The sequence below is a fragment of the Procambarus clarkii genome, chromosome 8 (genome assembly GCF_040958095.1).
Source record: "Procambarus clarkii isolate CNS0578487 chromosome 8, FALCON_Pclarkii_2.0, whole genome shotgun sequence".
NCBI classification, from domain to species: domain Eukaryota; kingdom Metazoa; phylum Arthropoda; class Malacostraca; order Decapoda; family Cambaridae; genus Procambarus; species Procambarus clarkii.
Genome location: NC_091157.1, coordinates 3,187,621 through 3,213,483, shown reverse-complemented (window position 1 = coordinate 3,213,483; position 25,863 = coordinate 3,187,621). Strand labels below are relative to the sequence as shown.

At 42.2% G+C, this 25,863-nt stretch overlaps 1 pseudogene; it reads right to left on the bottom strand.

Annotated features, from left to right (window-relative positions):
• Nucleotides 1-1,750: 1,750 nt before the first annotated feature.
• The window catches only part of LOC138358439 (zinc finger protein 268-like), an 81,366-nt pseudogene continuing 57,253 nt past the window's right edge, over nt 1,751-25,863 (bottom strand).

Sequence of the window (25,863 nt, the reverse complement as noted above, 5' to 3'; positions counted from 1 at the left end):
CTGAAAAAGCAGCACAAATACAATTAGGTCGACAAACAGCGTTGTTTAAAAATACAGACATGGTTGACAATAGAGGAGTAAGGTAGGTTACAGGGAATTTATTAGGTAGTGCTTCGTTTTTATCTTAAACTGGTTGAGAGAGGTAGTCTTTAACATGGTTGGGAAGGTCATTCCACATTCTGGGTCTCTTGATTTGTAGAGCATTTCTAGTTTGATTAAGTCGTACTCTTGGAATATCAAAACTGTATTTATTTCTGGTGTGGTGCTTATGGGTTCTGTTACACCCTTCAATGAAGCTTTTGAGGTCAGGATTGGCATTACAGTTCAGCATTTTATATATGTATAATACACATGAGAGAATGTGCAGTGACTTAATCTCTAACATATTCAGAGATTTGAGTAGGGGTACCGAGTGATATCTGGGGCCAGAGTTGGATATTGTCCTAATAGCAGCTTTGTGTTGAGTAATTAGAGGACGTAAATGATTTTGGGTAGTAGAACCCCAAGCACAAATACCATAGTTGAGGGAGTAATAGAGTCACCAGGGCAGGGCGGGGTACATAATATCTGATCTTAGAAAGAATGCCAACAGTTTTTGAACTTTTTTTTATATATTTAAAATGTGTCCCTGGAAATTCAGCTTGTGGTCAATGAGAACGCTAGGGAATTTGCCATCTATTTTGTTACAAATTTGGGTATTGTTTATCCTGAGATTTATTTGATTAGAGGATTTATTGCCAAACAAAATATAGAAAGTTTTGTCAATGTTGAGGGTGAGTTTGTTGGCAGTCAAAGATGGACTTTATTTAGCTCAGTATTCACTGTGACATTTAGAGCAAGGGGGTCAGGACTGGAGTAAATGAAGGTTGTGTCATCAGCAAATAGAGTTGGTTTGAGGTGTTGGGAGGCATTTGGAAGGTCATTAATGTAGATGAGAAAGAGGAGAGGGCCAAGTATGCTGCCTTGAGGAACACCGATGTTGATGGGTAGGGTGGGAGAAATTGAATTATTCACAGAAACATACTTTAGAAAAGTTAGACTATGAGAGCACTAGACAGTCAATGGCGGTCGTTCTTCTTTATGATAGGTTCAGTTTATTGTTTAGTGGCCAGTATTATTCAGTTTATTGGCCAGTGCGTTGGCATCAGTTCTCATTGAGGAACGAGCAAAAACTAGGAGGATTTAAATCATCCATTAAATTGTTATCTTATACCTTCTGTCCTTTGAATGTCAGTGACTGTGCTTCTGCCATACTTAATTCCCTCAAAAGCGGGCAATTTTCATGATACAGTGGTACCTCGGAATGCGATTGTCCCTGTATGCGAGGTTTTCGGAAGGCGAGGTGTATTTACTCCAAAAATTTGTCTCAGAAGGCGATGGTTACTTCGGGAGGCGAGTTTGGACGCGAGTTTGTTGATACGCGTACAGCCGACCTAGCGCGTGGTGGTTCGGCGATCGTCGCCCCTCCGCCCCGCCGCCCCTCAGTTTATTATTGTCTCGCGCTCAGTGACTACCCCCACATCAATTCTTCTCGCGGATTTTCAGTGTTTTGTTGGATTTTTGGTGATTTGTCTATACAATTTGTTATTATATATCTCACCATGGGTCCCAAGAAAGCCAGTGGTAAGGATAAAGGCCAGAAAGCTCATGTGAGGATGACAATAGAGGAGAAACAAGAGATCATTCGGAAGCATGAGAACGGTACACGTGTTGTTGAACTTTGTAGGCAGTACAACAAAGCCACATCAACAATATGCACTATACTTAAGAAGAAAAATAAGATTATGGGTGCTAAAGTGGCAAAAGGAGTAAGAACATTAACGGCACAAAGACCACAAATACTTGAAGAAGTGGAAAAGTTGTTATTAATTTGGATACACGACAAGGAGTTGAGGGGTGATAGTGTTTCGGAGGCCATTATTTGTGAGAAAGCCAGGGTGTTGCACGAAGACCTTCTAAAGAATACCCCTGCAACGAGTGATGCAGATAAGAAAGAGTTTAAGGCAAGCAGGGGCTGGTTTGAAAAATTTAGAAAGAGAAGTGGTATCCATAGTGTTACAAGGCATGGGGTTATGTGATGTGATTATGGAAGGGGACTCCCCTTCCAAACAGTAACTCCTCTCCTCCTCCCCCCTCCTCACCATCTTCCATACGCCTACAGCACTCGACAGCAAGGTAAGTAATAACTGGAACACAGTTTTGTAGGTTTATTTAGATGAATTAGGTAAATTAGGTATAAAAATTTAGTTTGATGTGGGGTTTTTGGGGTAGTCAGGAACGGATTAATTCATTTCCCTTTATTTCTTATGGGGAAATTAACTTCGGAATGCGAGTTTTCGGAAGGCGAGGCGTCTCCAGGAACGGATTAAACTCTTATTCTGAGGTATGCCTGTACCTTAAATTATAAAGGCCAAATTTGTGCTGAGTATACAAGTATATGCAAAATTGACTTGAGTATATGCAAAATTTAAGTTAAGAAAACAGCACACCCGTTATATTAGAGAAAACGAATTCATTGTTTCGGGAGAATATATGGGGAGGTCAGCCGGTAAATGTAACAGCAATTATGTACTAATTATGTATGTCGGAAAATGCACTTATTACATTTAGTATTAAAACGTACCGTCTATTCGGATAATGGGTTGGAATATAATATATATCAAGTTAACACAACTTCAATCCAGGGTTGGTACACCACGTGTGAACTCAGCAGTTTAGGCCACCAGCAGTAGGTGACCAGCATGCTCACACTTTCATACATGGACATATGAACACACTCACCCGTCACTATATATAATCATACATTTACAGGAATATACACCGATTTATATTCAAGATTGAACTACACACACAAGAACTTAATAATACTGAAGACATCATGGAATATATGCAGCAATAAATTCCGACACCATTTAATATTACATGCAATATGCAGATAATATTGCTGCCGTTGTATACACAAGTTACCCTTAGAAAATGTAGCTTGTAGTGGAATTTTCCGTCAATAGAAAACGGGATATCATTGCCACATAGTACTATAAATTCACCAGCTATTCTGTTGGGAATTATTCTTAAATACATTAGTTTTTGGACTTTTAATATCATAAAAACATCTCATTTGAATTAACTTAATTATCAGAATCAAAATAGTAAATGTGACCCTTCTATCAGTTACTGATATCTGGACAAAGTGAGCCAGCAGCAGTCAGTGTAGGGAGAGGTCAGCCATTGTTTGTTAAGACCAGAGTCGCTGGAGCAAATTCAGCTCCTATAATTTTTCTTGGACGAAGTGTTATGGAGATCAAAGTGTTCTACCATCATCAACACGCTGTCAACAACCACAAGGGAAGTGTCTTTGCAAAACCTGTTTATCTAATCATTTCTGGCCAGTTAATGTTAGGTAGATATTGGGCGAACCGGTTAGAATACAAACAATCGACTCAACCCAGGTAATTAAGCCTTGGTCCATATTATCTAATATACAGTGTTTTCTCTGATATAGCTGTCATATATTAGGATTCCGGCTTTACAGCTAGTGCCTTTTGACAGGAACAAGAAGAGGAAGCATGACTTGGTATATCGGTTACTAGGGTGATGGAAGCTAGCCTCACACAAGGATAATTTGGTGTCTACATCCTAGTTATACCTGGTGGTCTAAGCCTGCTGTACAATAAGATAAGGAACCTCCTCAATGTATACTAATATATGTAGTTTAATACTGTAGTTTGAGTGACTGCATATATATAAATTTAATATAAACCCCCCTAATGTGTAGGGATTGATTTGTGAGATTATTGCAGAAATACAGTCGACTTAACATCATACAAATTGCTATCGAAATATATAAATTAACGTAAATATAAATTCCATATAAATTCATATAAATTAAATATATATAAATCTCACAAGGCAGTCCCCACACTACTATTTTTTTCCCTCCACCCCCCCCCTCCAGGAAGCAGCTTGAAGCAGCTGTCTAACTCCCAGGTACCTATTTACTGCTAGATGAACAGGAACATCAGGGTAAAGGAAACTCTACCCATCTGTCTCCGCCGGGTGCGGGGATCAAACCCCGGTCCCTAGGTCCACTAGTCTAGAGCGCTGTCCACTCGGCCACCCAGCCCTTTAGTGTGTTAGTATTAGTGTTAGTGAGTACAGAGTTCTAAGCCTACTGGGGGATCACGAGCCAGAGTCTTGCCCCCCCCCCCTCAGAGAGGTACGAGGAGCAATGGTCTATAGAAATGCACATGTGATTTGGAGCATTCTATATCTCCCATCAATTGGAACAGGCACCCAGAAAGGTAAGCGCCTCAAAACAACCCCCCCCCCCTATTCTGGTTAAAACGACGAAAATAGACAAATGAGTGGACACAACTCCCCAAATGAAAATGCAAAGACTCGAGGAGAAAATCGAACCAGTCTCACAAGGGACAGGACCGATCTGCTAAAAGAGGCGGAGTCGCAGGAAAACCTCCGGGTTCGGACCCTGTGCAAGCAGCGCCTGAAACCAAGACTGGGCTGGTCACCATGGCGCCAGAAGGACTACTCTCCTCCTGGTAAATCTCCAAGTAAGCCAGGACCTGGAGCAACAGCTGAATTGGGGAAGAGAGGTACAGGAACCCCCACCTCGACCAGTCATGCTGAAAGGCATCGACCCTGACGGCCTAAGGCCACAGTCGGGGAAGGGCGCCAAATATTCTGGAAGACACCTCGACCATGCCGACGTGAAGAGGTCCACCTCCGGGCGCCCGAACGTCTGGCAGAGCCAACTGAACAAGTCGGCGTCAATCGTCCATTCCATGGACAGGTAAATGAACCGGGACAGGCCATCCGCCAGGATGTTTGACACCCCCAGACGTGAACCGCCAGGAGAGCCAAACCCTGAGAACTCAGCAGACAAGTCACCCGAAGCGACCAACCCCAAAGAGCCAAGGACCGCATTGAAACCCCTTCGGTTTAGACAATGAACCACCAGGGAGCAGTCCAAATGGAGCCTGATCGTTGATGCGCGGGCGACCCAAACCCTCCAAAGTGCAGACTACACCGACGCAAGGCCCCCAGAGGTCGAACCCAGCGATTGTGAGAGAGGCGGAAGGGACGTCCCCGAAGAAACCAGAACAGTCGACGAAGCCGAACCCGACCTGGCGGGTAGAGCAGTATCGGAAAGTTCAGGCTCCCGCACAAACCCTCGAGCAACTGCAGGGTGACCCAGGAACCCCCCTGAAACCGGCACTTGCAGGACCGCAGTCAAAGGAATGACTCCGGAGGAAGAGACCAGGAAGCAGACTGAGAGTCCCACACAAGACCCAGCCAGGTCTGAACCTGGGAGGGAACCAGATGGGACTTCCGCCAGTTAACCAGCAACCTGAACTCATCTAGCTGCGAAAGAACCAGATCCCTGGCGAGCAGACATACGGACCGACTGGGAGCCCAGACCAGCCAGACATCGAGGTAGGCCACCATCCGAACACCTAAGAGAACCAGACGGACTACAACGACCCAAGTCGCGAGGAGCCAGGTTCAACCCGAATGGGAGACAATGAAAGCGGTAACTGTGAAGCCCCAAAACAAAACTGAGCCAGTCCCTGAACCCCGGATGAATAGGGACATGCCAATACACGTCCTTGAAGTCCAGGGACACCATCCAAGCGTCCCGCTCCAACAGAAGCCGGACCTGGGACAGCGTGGTCATCTGAAAGGAGGGGCAAGAAACCCAAGGGTTCAGATGAGTCAAGTCCAGAATGAACAGCAGGTCCACATAGTCCTGTTTGGGACCTGATGGTTTGGGATGGGGTTCCTGCCTGGAAACTGGCAGGAAACCCATCTGAGGGACGTTGTCACTTTAACCATGCTCAAGCGCACCCATTCTGAGACGACCCGACAGAGTGCAGGAGAAGAGGCCTGCTCCCTTCAGCCCCAAACCCCCCGAAAAAGGAGGGGCCACTCAACACCACTGCAGGCAGCAGGAAATGACCCAAAACGCCCACAAATTGTGAGACTAGGCATGAGCAAACAGAGCAAGCCACGCCCACATCACCCAGTCAATGGGGCAAACTGCAAAAAGGCCGACACCCCTTATGAGAACCTGACCTGCGCACAGAACGATCTCGGTGCCGACCAGACGCAGACAGCACTGAAAGCAGTTCCGGCCTCGAACCTGGCAGCTGGGGCCCACCTTGATGAGCAGAACCTTGAACCCTGGCACGACCTTGCTGTAAGGAACCCCCCCTCCCCTGGGACCCCCTGAGAACCAACAAGTTGGACATCGGACGATAGCGGGAAGAAGCCACCTGCAGAAACTGCTCCACCCCAGAGTCCCCAAACAGCAAGGGGACAAAAGGTGAAAGACAATCTAAGAGCCAGGGCCCAAGCAGATTCCAAAGAGGAAGCGAGCACAACCTGCTGACATGCGAGACACACAGCAAAATATAGCGACACCACATCCCACAGGATCGGCACAAACAGCTTCAGAAGCACAGATGACGCATGAGCAGTCAAGACCAAGGCACCAGACCTGGGAACAGCCCCAAGCGTCTCAACATCCTCCGTATGCCAATCCAAAGACAGCTCCAGTTAAGAAAGAAATGCAGGGCCAAAGCCAACAGGCCACACCAGGCAGACCCCCACCAGGCAAAACAAAACAAAAACAAGAAAACCCCCCCCGCAAAAGCACAAACTCTCCAGGGGAACAGAACCAGACGCTATGCGTATATCAGACAGCTGCACAGTACCCCGCGCCCCAGCCAGCATCGAAACTACCTCCTACCCAAGGGCAAACAGGAGTAAGAACCACCCTAGCAGGCCCCCCTAAGGGCGGGTCATCGAGCAGCAACCGAACCTCATGGAGGTAGTCTCCTGAATGGCTCATGGAAGAGAACCCAAAGCCACAAAGGAAAGGTAGCCCCTAGGTGCATGCAGTCCCAGTACTCTTGTGTTACTCCTGGCTTGCACACCACCAACACAGAACACCACCGCCGCTATGCAGCACTGCTCAGGAGATGGAGCCAGAGTCGATCGAATGCCACCAACTCAGCAGCCTTCTGAACTGAGGAGAGTAGCCAGCGTGGAGGTCTGGGGACCCCCCCGTCCCCCTCCAGGGGAAGAGGGGGGTGTCGAATATTTCCGACACCTCAAATACTAACGATTAGATAGAAATATTGTGTTAGGAAATTAAATCTACTAATATTACTAATTCATAGCGTAGGTAAGCCAAAACCTTTCTACTATCCATGGCTGCTGTTATGTCAGCCACTCCACCTTACAAGGTGGAGAATTTTTTATCTAAGTCTAATTAAACCCAATCTAACCTCTGCTTAATTTGTGAGGTAATTCAGATTGGAAATTGATTTAAATAATTTAAAACAAAGTATACCTTCATCTCAAAGAGGAAATTTCCACAGCCGCGATCAGCTGATTCCCGGTTGGTATAAAAGTCACGACACGTATTCCAATTTACGTATACATATGCGTTTTTTAACTATTGACACTTTGGTCCAATAATAATAACAGTGGAAAATTGTATACTGATATTTGAAGTGAATCATCAAGACGTAAAGCGACGTCGGTAATGTGTTGTTAGATAATAGGATGAAGTAGAATCCCGTGACTTATATTCTGGAGCCTTGTGCCGAAAGAGGAGGTAGTGGGCGCGCCAAAAATTGGCTCTCCAAGAACCATAACGGCAATATCCCCGTGAAGCCAACGAATTAGCATCATGTTAATTTGGGAACTTCCGTGCAATTACGACTCTCAGACGTTGATGCTAGCTTCATCCAATACAGGGGACGTTATGTCCAGTCGGTAAACTACTATCTACAGGTTTTTTTTATGGCCAAAATAACTTTTAGATTGTCCGGCCGTTAGGATGTATGACCACCAAATAACATGACTAAGTTTAATTCATAGACCAGTTGATCCCTTTCATGGAGAATAGCTTAAATTATTCTAACTCTATAGAAGTTATATTGTATATTCTCCACAGCATGGAGGGATACCAACAGGAGCTTGTCATCTGAACTTGTTCTTCACGTGTCTATGACACCATCGTGTTGAGACTAGGAATAGACTGATATTGGGAGACTGTCAGACACACCTCTAATGATTGGCTTGACAGCCTAGCCATTGCTATCACATTTGTTATATTTGTAGTTAGTTACTAACCCTATAACAAATTATTTATTCATAAATGTTTATGTTGAAGATTTCACTGTAATTGAACATATGGTTGATTTACCATTATTAAGTCTTCCTCAAATTTTTTTTTTGGAGAAGTGGAAATACCTGACAAATAACCAAAATTAATAGTCCACTCATACAGTCCATTTATCATCTATTAATACTAAGAAATACTTGTTAGGAATTCCCCACAGGAGGGTTGTGCAGACAGATGCGCGGCGGTTGTGGTGACATCATGCTTGTTTGTTTGTTTTTGATTAGGGAGTTTTGCTTGTTAGATCAGCTTTCGGTTTGTAATTTTTGTAGATGGTTTTCTACAAAAAAGTCCTGGTAGATGGCAGACATGGATTGCTTCCAATTACACGGGGGTGTCTATAGGCCATTGTTCCTTGTGCCTCTTCTTGAGGAAGGGAGGGGGGGCCAGGTTTTGGCTCTGGTACCCAGCAGGCCTAGAACTCCATCGATTGACTGTTGTCACAATCTAATATATGCACATCAGCCTGGTATAGCTCCGGGAAGCCAAAGGAGCTTTTCACAGAAAAGATTTTCGTATCTGCTGCTCCTCAGTCCATGAAAGATGATATTTCTGTTTCTATGATGTATGAATTCTCTCTCTTGTATGAATCTTCATGTGTTTTTTTATGCATGATTTCCGTGAAAATCCTTTTAGACACACTGAACAATGATTTGGGTTCTTCCCTGTATGAATCCTCAAGTGAACTATTAGATCTGATTTCTGTTTAAAGTCTTTTAGACAAACTGAACACTTAAATGGTTTCTCTCCTGTATGACTTCTCATGTGAACTATTAGAGATGACTTATTTTGAAAGTCTTTTACACAAACTGAACAATTATATGGTTTCTCCCCTGTATGACTACTCATGTGATACATTAGCTGTGATTTATATGAAAAGTCTTTTAGACACACTGAACAATGATATGGTTTCTCACCTGTATGAATCCTCAAGTGAACTATTAAAGCCGATTTGTGTGAAAAGTCTTTTAGACACACTGAACAATGATATGGTTTCTCACCTGTATGAATCCTCGAGTGAACTATTAGATCTGATTTCTGTGAAAAGTCTTTTAGACAAACTGAACACTTAAATGGTTTCTCCATTGTATGACTCGTCAAGTGATAGATTAGCTTTGACTTCTGTTTAAAGTCTTTTAGACAAACTGCACACTTAAATGGTTTCTCCCCTGTATGACTTCTCATGTGATTGATTAGAATTGATTTCTGTGAAAAGTCTTTTAGACACTCTGAACATTGATATAGTTTCTCTCCTGTATGACTCCTCATGTGAACTGTTAGTTGAGATCTATGTGAAAAATCTTTTAGACACACTGAACAACGATACGGTTTTTCTCCTGTGTGACTCCTCATGTGAACTGTTAGTTGATATTTCTGTTTAAAGTCTTTTAGACACTCTGAACATTGATATAGTTTCTCTCCTGTATGACTCCTCATGTGAACTGTTAGTTGAGATCTATGTGAAAAATCTTTTAGACACACTGAACAACGATACGGTTTTTCTCCTGTGTGACTCCTCATGTGAACTGTTAGTTGAGATTTTTGTTTAAAGTCTTTTAGACACTCTGAACAATGATATGGTTTCTCACCTGTATGAATCCTCATGTGAACTGTTAGTTGAGATTTTTGTTTAAAGCCTTTTAGACACTCTGAACAATGATATGGTTTCTCACCTGTATGAATCCTCATGTGAACTCTTAGATCTGATTTCTGTGAAAAGGCTTTTAGACACTCTGAACAATGATATAGTTTCTCTCCTGTATGAATCCTCATGTGATTGATTAGATGTGACTTCCATGAAAAATCTTTTAAACACTCTGAACAATGATATGGTTTCTCTCCTGTATGAATCCTTATGTGATCTATTAGAAGTGATTTCCTTGAAAAGTCTTTTAGACACACTGAACAATGATATGGTTTCTCACCTGTATGAATCCTCGAGTGAACTATTAGATCTGATTTCTGTGAAAAGTCTTTTAGACAAACTGAACACTTAAATGGTTTCTCTCCTGTATGACTTCTCATGTGAACTATTAGAGATGACTTATTTTGAAAGTCTTTTACACAAACTGAACAATTATATGGTTTCTCCCCTGTATGACTTCTCATGTGAACTGTTAGTTGAGATCTATGTGAAAAATCTGTTAGACACACTGAACAATGATACGGTTTCTCTCCTGTATGACTCCTCATGTGAACTGTTAGTGTAGATCTATGTGAAAAATCTTTTAGACACACTGAACAATGATATGGTTTCTCACCTGTATGAATCCTCATGTGAACTGTTAGTTGAGATTTCATGTTTAAAGTCTTTTAGACACTCTGAACAATGATATGGTTTCTCACCTGTATGAATCCTCATGTGAACTGTTAGATATGATTTGCTTGATAAGTGTTTTAGACACACCGAGCAGTGATATGGCTTCTCTTCGGAATAAGTGCTCATATTTAACGTTTGATATTTCTGAAAGTAGTTTTAGACAATGAATCTTCAATACTGATTTTGTTATTTATAAATACTTGTACTGTATGCTGTTATATGACGTATTTTTATAGTATTTCTGAACATTCAATACTGATGTTTTTCATATGAAGACACTTTTGTACAGTTTACTTGAATGCTAAGATCTGAAAAGTTCTTTGATGCAAAAACTTATTATTATTTATCTCCTGAATAAACACTTGTTTGCTTTATAAATATTACTGAAAAGTTTAAATAACATGTTTGTGATGTGTACAGTATTGATGATGTGGTTTTTTATCTGCATGAATTTCATATATTCATAAATCAAATGTTGTTAAGGATGCTAAACATTTGGATAGTGGGACACAAAACTTATGTGCTACAACCCTGACAGGCAGCACAGAGCAAACAAATTATAAAGTGTCATCTATGCTGTCAATAGATGGTAATGAAGATTAAATAAGCTTCTGGAAATATCCCATTCTCTTTGGCAGGAATTTAAAGCAAACAAATTGTTTGTCAAAACATAAAAGAGAATGGAAAATTGGACAATACAAAAGCCACTGGTGTTACTGATGCATAAATACTGAGAAAATATTGTGCTTATTATATAATAAAATATTCTAGCCTAAAAACATTCTGTACAACATTTCCCGAGAATTCGCGAGTGAAAAAGCTTACATAAAAATGCACTCTTCCACATGAAGCTAACAGCATAAAATTAGTGTATACATAGCTCTGTAAACATTCCAAACAAATCCTGTGGCAAGTTAATTTTTTGTTAACTTTTCATGATCTTACCTGATGATCTTACTTACATGTCTTTTGCATCGCTTCTGAAGAAACACACATACTTTATTGCAATGAAGAATGTCTTATTATAAATACAGCCACAGCACATGGGTTAAATTCAATGAACCCTTAAGTGTAAATGTGTATGTGATTTTTACAAGAATATATGTATTGAAAGTACAATTTACGTTCTGTTATTTATTAATCCGCTATTCCTTGAAGTAAGAAAACACATTCTGATCATTAGGAACACTGATATCTTATTTGGATAGCCCTCACAAATGAGTAAGTAAAGTTGATGCAAAACTTAATAGACTAATAGCTCTAACATGCACATCATAGAAATCCTTGAAAGAGTGCTAAGAAGATCACAAAATACATGAAATCACAGCATCTGCATAACCCTAGGCCACATGAGTTCAGAACAGGGTGTTCCTACCTCTCACAATTACTAGACCACTTTAACATGGCATTAGATGCCATTTAAGAAACAAAAAGCTTATGTAATGTACACAGATTTCAACAAAGCTTTCGGAAATGAGACCATTGTGTTAATACACACAAAATGTGCACCAAAGGAATTACAGGGAAAGTAAGAGATGAATCTTTAACTTCCTAACAACCAGAACACAGTATAATAGTCAACAAAGGAAAATTTGAATCATCCACCATGAAAAACTCAGTTCCTTGATATACTGTGACTGCTCCGATACTTTTCCTTATCCTTATATCATAGACAAGGATACAATCTATGGTACTTTATCATCCTTTGCAGATGACACTAGAATTTTTATTCGAGTTGACAATATAGATATACAGCAAACCTCCAATCCAATGTTAATAAAATCTTTCAATGGGTCACAGAAAATAACATGATGTTTAATGAGGATAAGTTCCAATTAGCGTACTATGGAAAAAATTTAAAACATCAAAGAGGCCACATACAAAACACAGCCAAACCAGACTATTGAAAGAAAAGACATTACTAAAGACTACCGGTTGATCATACCAGGGAACAGTGATCCACTTATCTTAATCAGGTACTCAACAGGTAAGCAGCCCTAAGAGCTTCAAGAGTAAATTACGTGTCCAAGATAAGAATCAATATTTACTATACAGTACTGGGTACTGTGAATAGATTTTTTTGTTTAAGAATTCCCTGCCAACAATTAAAATAGCACATACAGTAGAAAAGTGTGTTTAGTTTTAAAATGAAAAATATTTATATTAAATTTTAGTACAGTAACAAAAACAGAAAAATTTATCTTGTTAAAATATTTAATTTACATAACCTTAATAGTTTCTCAGAAAATAAAACTATTAAATATTAAAAACATCTATTACACTAAAACACAATATATAATGAGATTATAAAATCAATTATACCATAGACCACATTTACCTTTACAAATACATTTGTATTTAAAAACATATTTACATTGTCACCATAATGCATGAAATGTTGGATGTACAGTGTACATTATATATCATACATTGCATGTACGGTGATTCAGATGAAAGTGATATGTAATATTATATTTCCCATCAGATTTAAGTGTGCTTGCTGCAGAGTGATAAGGCAGCACACATTATTTGAAGGAGCCAAATAAACATTCATTCACAGGATGTTGAGAAAATTAATGTAATAATCAGGATGTTGAAATGGGCTCAATCAAAGTCTTACCCTTGTGCATGTGGTACTTCTGACACTGTAACGAGTTTCATGATACTGCTGATGACACCATGTACACAGTATTTCTGACACATGAGCTCTAATGGTCTTGGCACAGCAAGTGTAATTTTTCTTCTGACCTAAGGACCTGCAAAAGAAAAGATTGAGTGATTATCAGGTTTTTATTTAAACCTTATAGAGTGCAAATTAAATATATACAGTAGAACCTCGAGTGACGAACGCCTCAAATGGCAAGCATTTTGGGTAACGAGCGCCCCGATTGCCGACAATTCGTCTTGTTTGGTGTGCACTCGTTTGGATAATGACAACACCACATGGTGGGGTTGCGCTGCTTCTCACACATTCTTGGATGCCTCCGACGATGCAAATGAAGTACTGTATATTTTTTTTGTTTAAAGATGCTAATGATGTTGGGATGTAAAGGGGGTAACTGCTGTGATGTTGCAAAGCATTGACTTTTTTGTAGAAAAAAGAAGTGAAATTAAAAAAAAAAAAAAAAAAAAAAAAAAAATGTCAAAAAGATTTGTTTGGTTTTCGGCAGGTAGGCTGCTCCATGTTTCCTAAAAAAAAAAAAAAAAAAAAAAAAAAAAAAAAAAAAAAAAAAAAAAAAAGTAGGGTAAACAATTTGAAAAACAGATAAATGCCATAAAGGTTCATTCAGTGTTTGACAGGTAGGCTGCTCCATTATTGATAAATAAATGAAAAATACAAAACAAATTGAACACATTTGAAACAAAGAAAGATTGTCGTAGTGGAGCCTCGTACCCGCCAAACACAGTACGAACCTTAACCCCTTGACTGCGTTGCCTCCAAATGTGACACCCCCGCAGTGCGCAGGAAATAAATTCTCTGGAAAAAATTCTTATTTCTTTTTAAAGTGTCAAAAACCCTTCCCTCAGTATGGGTAAGTCGAAATTGTACTTTGGCTGCTATGGGGTCCGGAAGTTGGGGCGTGACGTCATCATTCCCTGTGCGCCCGTGCCATAAGCTCTCGGGGGCGGTGGGGCGGGGTGCGCAAATTGCCGCAAATATATTTTCGTTCATTTTTTGCGCACCTTTCCAAATACATTTTCATTATTTTTATGTGCCAATCCAATGTATAATGAACACGTACACTATAATATCGCAGTACAACATCCGTACTGTCCGTAGACACTGTGTTACGTGCATGAAACTTGTGTACACATATGCAGCACATATTTACTATGTATCATGCTAATTTGTGTATACTGTATATACAATCTATTTACACACTATACACTGTCACACACTATATACATTCACCATCAAAACGTTCAGAACACAGCGAGTGAGAGCTGCCATACCCAGCCAGCCCTCCCTCACTTCTCCAACATTGTATTCGCCAACTTTGCCCCTCCCATCATACAGTTATTCACACCAATGTTTCATGTTCATTTATGTATATTTACAACATATGTACTCACTATACACTGTCACACACTATATACATTTACCATCAACACATTCAGAACATCGCGTAGCAGCTGCTTCGTCTGGGCCAATAGCAGCTGCTTCGTATGGGCCAATAGCAGCTGCCTCGTATGGGCCGATAGCAGCTGCCTCGTATGGGCCGATAACAGCTGCCCCGTATGGGCCGATAGCAGCTGCCCCGTATGGGCCGATAGCAGCTGCCCCGTATGGGCCAATAGCAGCTGCCGCGTATGGGCCAATAGCAGCTGCCGCGTATGGGCCAATAGCAGCTGCCTCATATGGGCCAATAGCAGCTGCCTCGTATGGGCCAATAGCACCTGCCTCGTATGGGCCAATAGCAGCTGCCTCGTATGGGCCAATAGCAGCTGCCTCGTATGGGCCAATAGCAGCTGCCTCGTATGGGCCAATAGCAGCTGCCTCGTATGGACCAATAGCAGCGGCCTCGTATGGGCCAATAGCAGCTGCCTCGTATGGGCCAATAGCAGCTGCCTCGTATGGGCCAATAGGAGCATTTGGCCATGAACACATTCAGACACCTCGAGTGAAAGCAGCCACACCCAGCCAGTCTCCCTCACTCCAACATCTTACTCGCCAACATTGCTCCTCCCACTATATTGCTATAGTTCTTATTACACATGTTCTATATACCTATCTACATGTTTTATTTACCAGAACTATGCAAGTAGGCCGGTATTATGTCCAAACAGTACAGTGGCCACCATACACTGCATGAAAAATCACACAGCAGACGATGCTACGATTACGTCACCTCCCTCACCTAAATAGCTCCTCTCAACATTCTCCTGTTGCTGTTCTTACACTATATACACACACTATATATACCCATGTACATATGTGTTGCCCATAGCGAACCACTAAGCTAGTATGGTGAGCAAAACAAGAGTGGCAGCCACACACACAATGAGGCTACCTCAATTCTCGCCCTCCCTCCCTCATCAAAATGCCTCCTTCCACAATACTACGCACAACACTAATTATAACCACAATCCTGCTATTATCACAATCCTGGTCACTAATTCCTGTAAATGAATAATTGACCAAACGTTTATTTTGAAAAGGAACCTAAGAAATCATTTGAAGATTCCTAGATGAACGAAATAATGCTGTGGTGCTGTGGCTAGCGCTGTGAACATCGTGAACAGCATTGAATCACTGATATTTGAACATTGTACCCAGTCATTATCACACTCAGGCTCTAATATAACACTATCATAGCTAAATAATACAAGTTATATATATATTTTGACATTATTAGGCGATGCTGTGGTCACATGCTGAACAGCAGTGCTGTGCGCTCATGCTGCGAGCGCCAGCCTTGGTTGCTCACACACTACTGAGGCTCCCACACCCGGGAATGTGGACCACGATTTTTTTTAAAGATGGCGTCTGTTTACAAGAGCCCTGAGGAAGCTGATGTGAACCCCATGTAGCCGCAAGAGTCTTGAAAGGAACGTGAAAAATACAAATACCCGGAGGCGCATTGCGCAAACCAGACGTGAGCCTGCAGGCGCGTTGCGCAGTTTAAGGGTTAATGGCATTTGTCCATTTTTCAAATTGTTTTATTTTTTTTTTTTTTTTAGGAAACATGGAGCAGCCTACCTGCTGAACACCGAACAAACCTTTTGCGATAACAAATATGAAAGACTAGGGCTGCTGGCTGGGTTAGAACTGATTGAGCAACCATTTGTGGCACATGTGCCTCTGGCTCCCAAACACCTGTCTGACATGGTGTTAATGTGGGGCCCAGGGGCCCAGAATGTGGAATGACATTCCCGACCATGTTAAAGACTGTACCTCTCTCAACCAGTTTAAGTTAAAAACGAAGCTATACCTAATAAATTCCCTGTAACCTACCTTACCCTTCTATTGTCAACCAATGTCTGTTTTTCTTTAGAGAGCACTGTTTGTCGACATATTTGTATTTGTGCTGCTTTTTCATCTATGTTTTCATTTCTTGTTTTCATCTACTCATTATGCTCAATTAGTATTAAGCTTGTCATTTAAGTTTATCATGCCCGAAACGCTTTGCGTAATAGTGGCTTTAGGCATTGTATGTACTAGCTCTACCTATAAGTCAACCAATCTTTGTAAAAATTTATTGTATGTATGTACCTTACCTAAATAAAATATTATTATTATTATTATTATTATTTAAAAGATTGCGCTCTGTCAGTGAAATTCAGACCTTATTGTTTGAAGAACATAAGGGTCATGATATTGGTGAAGCTAGGCGCAATAAGGACCTAACACAATGGTCGGATGCAAGTGATACAGCATCTATGAAGACGATACAGTGTGCATATCCAGTTGTAGCTTTGAGCGCCACCCTTGACCATCTATGCTATCTCCAATTTATATAAATGATACATAGATGAATCGTTTTCTGCGTTCAGTGATGATGCATCTGATACAAGTAGCACAGATGAACAGTTTTAGCAGCTTCCATAGTGGTGTTTTCCATAGATATTTTCAACATTAGCTGAATCTCTTCTTGAATGACGGACACTCTTTGAGGGTGGCTGAATCTCCTCCAGAATGCCAGAATCTCTTCCTGACTGATGGACACTCTTTGAGGCTAGCTGAATCTCTTCCTGTGTGGGACCTTACAAAGCGATCTTTTCACGACTACCTTACAAATTGATCTTTTCCTATAATCTTTTCAAGATTACCTTATTCTTTACAAGCTTGGCTACATGCCACCTACAGGTACTAATGCCAAGGGTGTACATGAGTGCGTTATTTGCAAGCACACAGAATGAAGAAACATGAAGCGAAAATCTATCTGTACCTGGTGCAACGAGAGCGAAGTCACGGGGAATTTCACAATAAACTCGGCGCAGCACGGTGGTTAAAAAGATCAATGCAACAGCCTACTACAGCTTTATCTGGGTGATTCTTTTCAGTAAACTTTGCAGTCCTTCCCATACTGCACACATTTGTTGAATTAATGAGGAAGGGTCATTCTCTACTGCCTCCTCTTCCTCCCCTGAAGATTTGTTGTACTGTATTGCCTAGCTAGTTCAACAACACGAGTACCATTTTCATGCTTCCGAATGATTTCTTGTCTTTCCTCTATTGTCATCCTCACATGCGATTTCTTGACTTGAACCTTACCACTGGCTTTCTTGGGACCCATGGCAAGATATATAATAACTTTTATGCTCAAATGGCCAAATATACCTGGTTGATGGGGTTCTGGGAGTTCTTCTACTCCCCAAGCCCGGCCCGAGGCCAGACTTGACTTGTGAGAGTTTGGTCCACTAGGCTGTTGCTTGGAGCAGCCCACAGGCCCACATACCAACCACAGCAAGGTTGGTCCGGCACTCCTTGGAGGAAACAATCTAGTTTCCTCTTGAAGATGTACACTGGTTGTTCTGGCAATATTTCTTATGCTCGCTGGGAGGGTGTTGAACAACTGCGGACCTCTGATGTTTATACAGTACAGTGTTCTCTGATTGTGCCTATGGCACCCCTGCTCTTCACTGGTTCTATTCTGTATTTTCTTCCATAACGTTCACTCCAGTACACTGTTATTTTACTGTGTAGATTTGGTACTTGGCCCTCCAGTATCTTCCACGTGTATATTATTTGATATCTCTCTCGTCTTCTTTCTAGTGAGTACATTTGGAGGGCTTTGAGACGATCCCAATAATTTAGGTGCTTTATCGCGTCTATGCATGCCGTATATGTTCTCTGTATTCCCTCTATTTCAGCAATCTCTCCTGCTCTGAAGGGGGAAGTGAGTACTGAGCAGTACTCAAAGCGGGACAACCCAAGTGACTTGAAGTGACAACCATTGTGATGGGATCCCTGGATTTGAAAATTCTCGTAATCCATCCGATCATTTTTCTGGCTGACGCAATATTTGCTTGGTTATGCTCCCTAAACGTTAGGTCATCAGACATCATTATTCCCAAATCCTTTACATGCTGTTTTCCTACTATGGGCACATTTGATTGCGTTTTGTACCCTGTACAGTATTATGTTCAAGGTCCTCATTTTTACCGTACCTGAGTACCTGGAATTTATCACTGTTAAACATCATGTTATTTTCTGATGCCCAGTTGAAAACTTTATTAATTAAACACTTTCGCGCTATCTGGACGCGCCGGCGCGTCCGGTTTCGTCTAACGTAAACGCATAGTGGACATAAAGTTATGTCTTCTTTTAAAATATTTGTATAAAATTCAATTTTAATCCGATTTCATTGGGGTTTGTTTCAAACGACGCGCCATGAAGTTCTCTTTCTCACCACTAGGCCGCCTGGCGCGTCGGCCTACCCGGTCACGTGACGGGCCCATTGTTTTCGTGTCACGTGTCGTGAGTCGATCACACTCCCCTCGCGCGCCAAACTCGAGCATTTTTACCCGTTTCCGTGTGGATTATACCCAATTACTTCATCAAAAATGGATCAAGGTCAAGGCCCAAGCACTTCTACGCCCAAGGAAGCCTCCAGGTCATCGAGAGTGGACAAAATAACCCAAATTTTTAAGAAGTGGAGCGGAGTGAAGCTCACACCAATGAAAATTCCAGGCCTTGTGGAGGATTTATCAGAAGCTGAAGGTGATGTAGAGGTATTGGAGGAAGATTTTGGAACCCACAACGATTATAGTGTACCTAGAGCTAGAGGGAATGATACGGCAACGAGTGATGAGGAGACTGAGGCCCTCACCGAGGAAGAGGAGGCACCGCGACCCCCTCCTCCTCCTCCATCTCGGCGCACACGTGGTGCATCTAGGCTACCTAGAAAAGTAGCTACCAGACATGTTACTCGTCGTAGGAACACACGACAAATTGCGCCAAGTGATTCTGAAAGTATAAGTGATGAAGTGATGAGGATTCATTCGAGCCTGCTGAAAGGCGTACACGTACAGTACGTACTCGGCAGGCTGGGGCTGGTGAGGGCTGGAGTCGTAGCAATACTTCTCCAGTTGTTGATGATTTTACTGGAAATCCTGGACTGAAAATTCCCAAGCCTACTAGTGCACTGGCTTATATTCAAATGTTCATCACGCGTGCCCTCCTTGAGTTCTTTACCGTTGAAACAAATTTGAAGTTATTCCGGATGGCCAATGAAAATGTATCAGATATTTGGACCCCAGTGAAGGTGAGTGAAATGGCGCGATTCCTAGGACTGTTCATATTGATGGGCATAATTAGGCTCCCAACTATGAGGATGTATTGGCAAACAGCAAAGCCATGGCATGCTCGTTTCTTCAGCTTGTTCATGCCGTCCAGACGATTCCAGCATATAAACCAGTTTTTCCACACATTCAATACCAATGCAGTGCCCGTGAACAATCGTGATAAGTTGATAAAAGTGAGACCAGTGATGGATTACTTGAAAGAGAGGTTTGCTCAAGTTTACATCCCCAAGAAAGAGTTGTGTTTGGATGAGGGTACAATGGCATGGCGAGGCCGACTATCCTTCAAAGTGTACAATCCAAACAAACCAGACAAGTATGGTGTGAAACTTTATATGCTTGCTGAATCTGTCTCTGGGTACATATATGACTTTGACGTATACTCAGGTATTGGTAAGACGATAGTGGATACAGTAACGGGGTTGATGCAGCCTTTAGTGAACCAGGGTTACCATTTGTACATGGATAATTACTACAACTCGGTTACCCTGACAGAAACATTGAGAGAACTTGGGGTGTACACATGTGGCACAATTAGAATGCTACGTGGCGCCCCAAAGGTATTGCAAGCTCTAGCCAAGGGTAAACTTCCACTGGATACCACAATATACCGCCGCAAAGATAATACCTTCATTCTCCTGTGGAAAGACAAGCGAGTGGTTTCAATCATTACCAACATCCACAATGAAGACACTCAGCGAGTTCAGCGAAGGAAGCGAATTCGCAACCGAGACGGAACAAGTGGAATACAACAGGTAACAGTGAACAAACCGACTGCAATTTGCGAGTACAATAAGTTCATGAAAGGTGTGGACCACTTCGATCAAATGGTTAAATATTACCATTTTACCAGGAAAACTCACAAGTGGACCAAAAAGATTACCTTTTATTTCCTGCAAATGGCATTGCATAATGCCTATGTTTTGTACAAATACAACACAACTGATCGAAAAAAGCTAACATTGCTACAGTTCCACGAAGTGGCAATCTGGGCCCTATTGCACTGGGACACAGAGGAGTGGCCTAAAACATCATCATCATCTCAACACTTGCGGCACGCTCCAGACATAAATGATGACACAGCTCCTGCCAATGCTGACGCCATGCCAACTCCCGGACCATCTGGTGTGAGGCGGCCTTTGTTCACTACACCACCTCAAGATGAAGCAGACAACGAATCTGAACCCGACATGTCTGCCACACTGCCAGTTGATGAAACTGTTTTGTCAGGTGAATCTGACTCTCCTGCAACTCCTGTTACACCTCCAGCGAGAGGACCTGGCCACCCTATTGTTGATTCAGAAAATCGCATGAACTACAAACTGAAACATGAAATTTGCAGACTGTCCAAACGTCTCAAGTGTCATGCATGCGCACGGTCCGGTAAAAGGAAGGACACGAACTATGGATGCAAGACCTGTGGTGTTGCACTCTGTGTTGTTCCCTGCTACACCAATTACCACCGGAAACAGGTGTATTGGGTGGTGAAGAAGTAACCACCCGCAACAGCTTCACTCCACCTACAAACCATCTGTTGAGCAACTTCAGGAATGAAGAACCTGAAGAAGGTGGAGTGAAGAACAAATGCTCAACTTACTGTTCCACAACCAGCCTTCCCTTGGTAAGTACACCTATTTGGTCCAGGTTTGTGTAGTATAATTTAGCTCATAGAACATTCTATTGCGAAAACATTGCCACAAAAATGAATGACATACATACAATAATAATATCAGAACAGTGAAATAAGTATAAACTTTCAAAGCAACGTTTCGCGCGTGTGTCGTCCGGTCACCGTTACCGGGTAACAGTGGTCACCGTTACCGGGTAACAGTGCGCCCACTTCCCACACTCTTGCGGGTGGGCCGGGACCATTATTCTACGATTATATTCATATCACCGTGTTGGGAATTTTATTGGGAGTCCATTGATACCAAAATTAAGGCTGTAGGACAATTGTAGAGGTGATAATAATCCCAAGAGTAAAAACATTTTGTTGCTGTCGAGCGCTCACGGCGACTCATCTTCGTAGTTATTTATTTCATGCTGGTATCTCTATAGCTTTCGTGACTTTTTTTACTGATGTTCTTTTAGAGAATTTTATTGCGAACACGTTGGTACCAAAATGAAATACGTAGCATGAAAACTAAGATCAGAAAAGTAAAAAGAGTATACACATTTTTGTTTTTACGCTTAAGCGATAAAAACGCCGCGCGCACATACGGTTGGCTGAGTGACCTTCGCCGAGAGCGCGAAAGTGTTAATATCAGCTTGAAGTTTTTCAATGTCTTCAGCCGAGTTAATTTTCATATTGATTTTTAGTGTCATCTTCAAAGGATGATACAAAGCTGTGACTTGTATTTTTGTCTATATCCAAAATGAGAATGTAACGTACGATTATGTTACGTTGTTGGGTTGATTAGATACAGTGTTTAGTGAGTTTCTTATTTATTTAGTAGTCCTGGATACAGCAGTGTCGTAGACGTTGAGACAAAGCCTGGAGCAGAGCAGTGAGCTGAGTGTGGCCGGAGTCGCTGAGCTCTATGTGGGAGAGCGTTTTAGCTGGATGAGGTCGAAGTCTGCTGCCTGCTCTGTGTCGTAGCGTAGCGTCTTGGGTAGATTAGAACTGCCTACACCGAGTACTACATTCTTGACTGGAGATTGTACTGTTTTGCTATTCTCGAATCGCTTGCTTAAATACGGTGACTACACCTCACAGTAAGATAGGAAGGTGGAAAAACCGTTACCTGAAAATAGGGATAGGATTATAGCTTGTGTAATTAGTTATGCCATTAAGATAATGAGATAATGGAGCGAGTATAAGATTAACTTGCTACAGGACTTCCCCTGCCAGGGAATGGAAGAAAAGCAATACATAAAAAAAAACGAGGCTACTGTTCCCCTGGGTCGCTGTGGAACATGTAGTCTGGTACCAAAAGATGCAGGCAGTGTGTGGACAAGCTCGGTGTAGCAGGAGAGAAGAGTGTGCACGATTGTTGCGTCCTTGGGTCGTTGGTAGAGCATTTAGATCCGGGGTGGATGGGCTCGGGCACCAGGACAATAGGAGGTAATGTAGGCACGTAGTTAGGACAACGAGGGAATCACTGCTAGAGCTGAATTGTCCTGGAGGCGACGAAGAGTCGGAAACGCAAGCTGTAAGTCCTGTACTGCGCAAGGTGCTTGAGTCGGCAGAGTATCAGAATGCAGTGAACGTGTAGATGAAGCTGACGAAAGAGCAGCTTTCGTGGGAGTCCCTGTAGAACAAGCAGTGCCCTGGTAGCGACGGAGAGTCGGCAGGACAGGCTGTAGATCCCACATTATGTAGTTACTGATGAAGCTGCCAGATGAGTGAGTAGCGATCGTGGAGCAGCAAGCCGTAGTAGATGAAAATGCAGAGATGATCGCAATGAAAATCATAGCTGTGGCGAGGGTGTTGGCAATGTTCCATGACAGGTGGCTGCGGTCCACAGCAAGTAGCAGCAGCAGTAGAGGTCCAGTGAGAGTCCATGTTGTAGTCGTCGTGGCTGGGTATCGTCGAAACTCTCTGGGGTCACCAATGTAACGTACGATTATGTTACGTTGTTGGGTTGATTAGATACACAGTGTTTAGTGAATTTCATATTTATTTAGTAGTCCTGGATACAGCAGTGTCGTAGACGTTGAGACAAAGCCTGGAGCAGAGCAGAGAGCTGAGTGTGGCCAGAGTTGCGGAGCTCTACGTGGGAGAGCATTTTAGCTGGATGAGGTCGAAGTCTGCTGCCTGCTCTGTGTCGTAGCGTAGCGTCGTGGGTCGATTAGAACTGCCTACACCGAGTACTACATTCTTGACTGGAGATTGTACTGTTTTGCTATTCTCGAATCGCTTGCTTAAATACGGTGACTACACCTCACAGTAAGATCGGAAGGTGAAAAAACCGTTACCTAAAAATAGGGATAGGATTATAGCTTGTGTAATTAGTTATGCCATTAAGATAATGAGATAATGGAGCGAGTATAAGATTAACTCGCTACAAGAATAAGGAAAAGCAGCGGTGCAAGGACTGTACCCTGAGGTACAGAGCTTTTAACTGCACTTGGACTAGATTTTATATGGTTGACTGTTACTCGCCGAGTCCTGTTGGACAGAAAACTGAGTATCCAGCGTCCTACTTTACCGGTTATTCCCATTGACTTCATTTTGTGTGCTATCACGCCATGGTCACATTTATCGAAAGCCTTTGCGAAGTCCGTGTATATCACATCAGCATTCTGTTTTTCTTCTAATGCCTCAGTGACTTTGTCATAGTGATCAAGTAGCTGTGAGAGGCACGATCTTCCCACTCAAAATCCATGTTGGCCTGGGTTGTGAAGGTCATTGGTCTCCATGAAATTGGTGACCTGACTCCTAACCACTCTCTCAAATACTTTTATTATGTGCGACGTTAGTGCAACTGGTCTATAATTCTTTGCCAATGCTTTGGTTCCCTCCCTTGTGTAGAGGGGGTTATGTCTGCTACTTTAACCCTTAAATTGCGCTTCACATCATATGATGCTTTGACCGACTTGCAGTAAATTGCGCATCGCATCATATGATGCTTTGGAATACTACACAAGATTTAAACGGCCCGCGGATACACGGGGTTCACCACACCATCAGGGCTCTTGTAAACAGACACCATTTTTAAAAAAAATCGTGGCCCAAATTCCCAGGTGTTAGGGGCCTCAGTATTGAGTGAAACACCAAGCCTGACGCACGCAGCATGAGCTCACAGCACTGCTGTTCAGCTTGTGACCACAGCATCGCCTAAAAATGCCATAATATACTTGTTCATGTTCATGTAGCGATGATATTATTACAGAAGACCCCTGACTGTGATAAAACTGACCAGGGTTCTGATAATAGCAGGATTGTGGTGATATTTAGCGCTGTGCTCCATGGAGGGAGGAGTAATGCTATGGGAGGGAGGGTGGTGGCGTTGCCTTCTGACTGTGTGTGGCCACCTTTTATTGACTGCACTCACCATATCAGCTTAGTGGTTTGCTATGGTGAACACAAATGTAGATACTTATATATAATGTGTGTATAGAGGGTATAAACAGCAAGAGGAGTAGGTTGGGAGCCGCCATTTTGGTGAGGGTGGTGGCGTCGTCTGCACGATTTATCATGTTGTTTACTGGTTACCACGATGGTCTTTGGGCACCATACCAGTTTACTTGTACAAGTATGGTGAATAAAACAGGTAGATATTTAGATATAATGTGTGTATATAGTGTAATAACACCAGAAACAGTATTGTTGGAGGAGAAATATTAGTGTGTCTGGCCTTGAGGGCGGCAGCCAGCTGACTGTGTGTGAGTAGCTATGTCTTTGTGCCATTACTCACCATACAAGCTTAGATGTACAGTTATGGTGAACAAAACATGTAAATACTTATATATAACGTCTGTATATAAAAGCAAAAACAGTATGGTGGGTGCAGAATGGTGGCGAGCCAGGTGAGGTGAGGTAGGAAGGGAGTGGCAGCCAGTGGCGGGCTGCCACTGCCACTCAGCATACCTACCTAGTGGTTCATTATGGTGAACACGAATGTAGATACTTATATACAGTATCCACTCAATTTAACGGCCTCTTTTATACCGATCTGCCGGTATTAACGACCGGTTTGGGAGCCCAGTATCTGGAGCCTGCTATACCGGTCTGCGGTCGATATTACTGACGGTCTGTATTGGGTTTGTTGTGGCATCAGCGTCCCCTCACATGGCGACCAGGCCGCCACCGACCTGGATCGTCCAGAGTCATATATTACATCTTAATTTTCTTTTAAAATGATTCACTTTAATGAAGAAAATTGTAAATTATTATTAATAAAATATTTTGAAACAGTTTTTATTAAGCAAAAGTCTTTGTTTTCTTATTAAATACCTTTTATAGTATGTATAGGCACTAGGTATTTTTTTTCCCACGGACCTAGTATGTACTCCGCCGGGCCATGTGTTCCCATTGTTTACCGTGAACTCGCGCGGCTAGCTTCAATTGTGAAGGATATTACTGTACTGTAATTGTGATCTTTTTAATTTACAAAATGCCAAAAGTTACCCAAAGGAAGCGCCT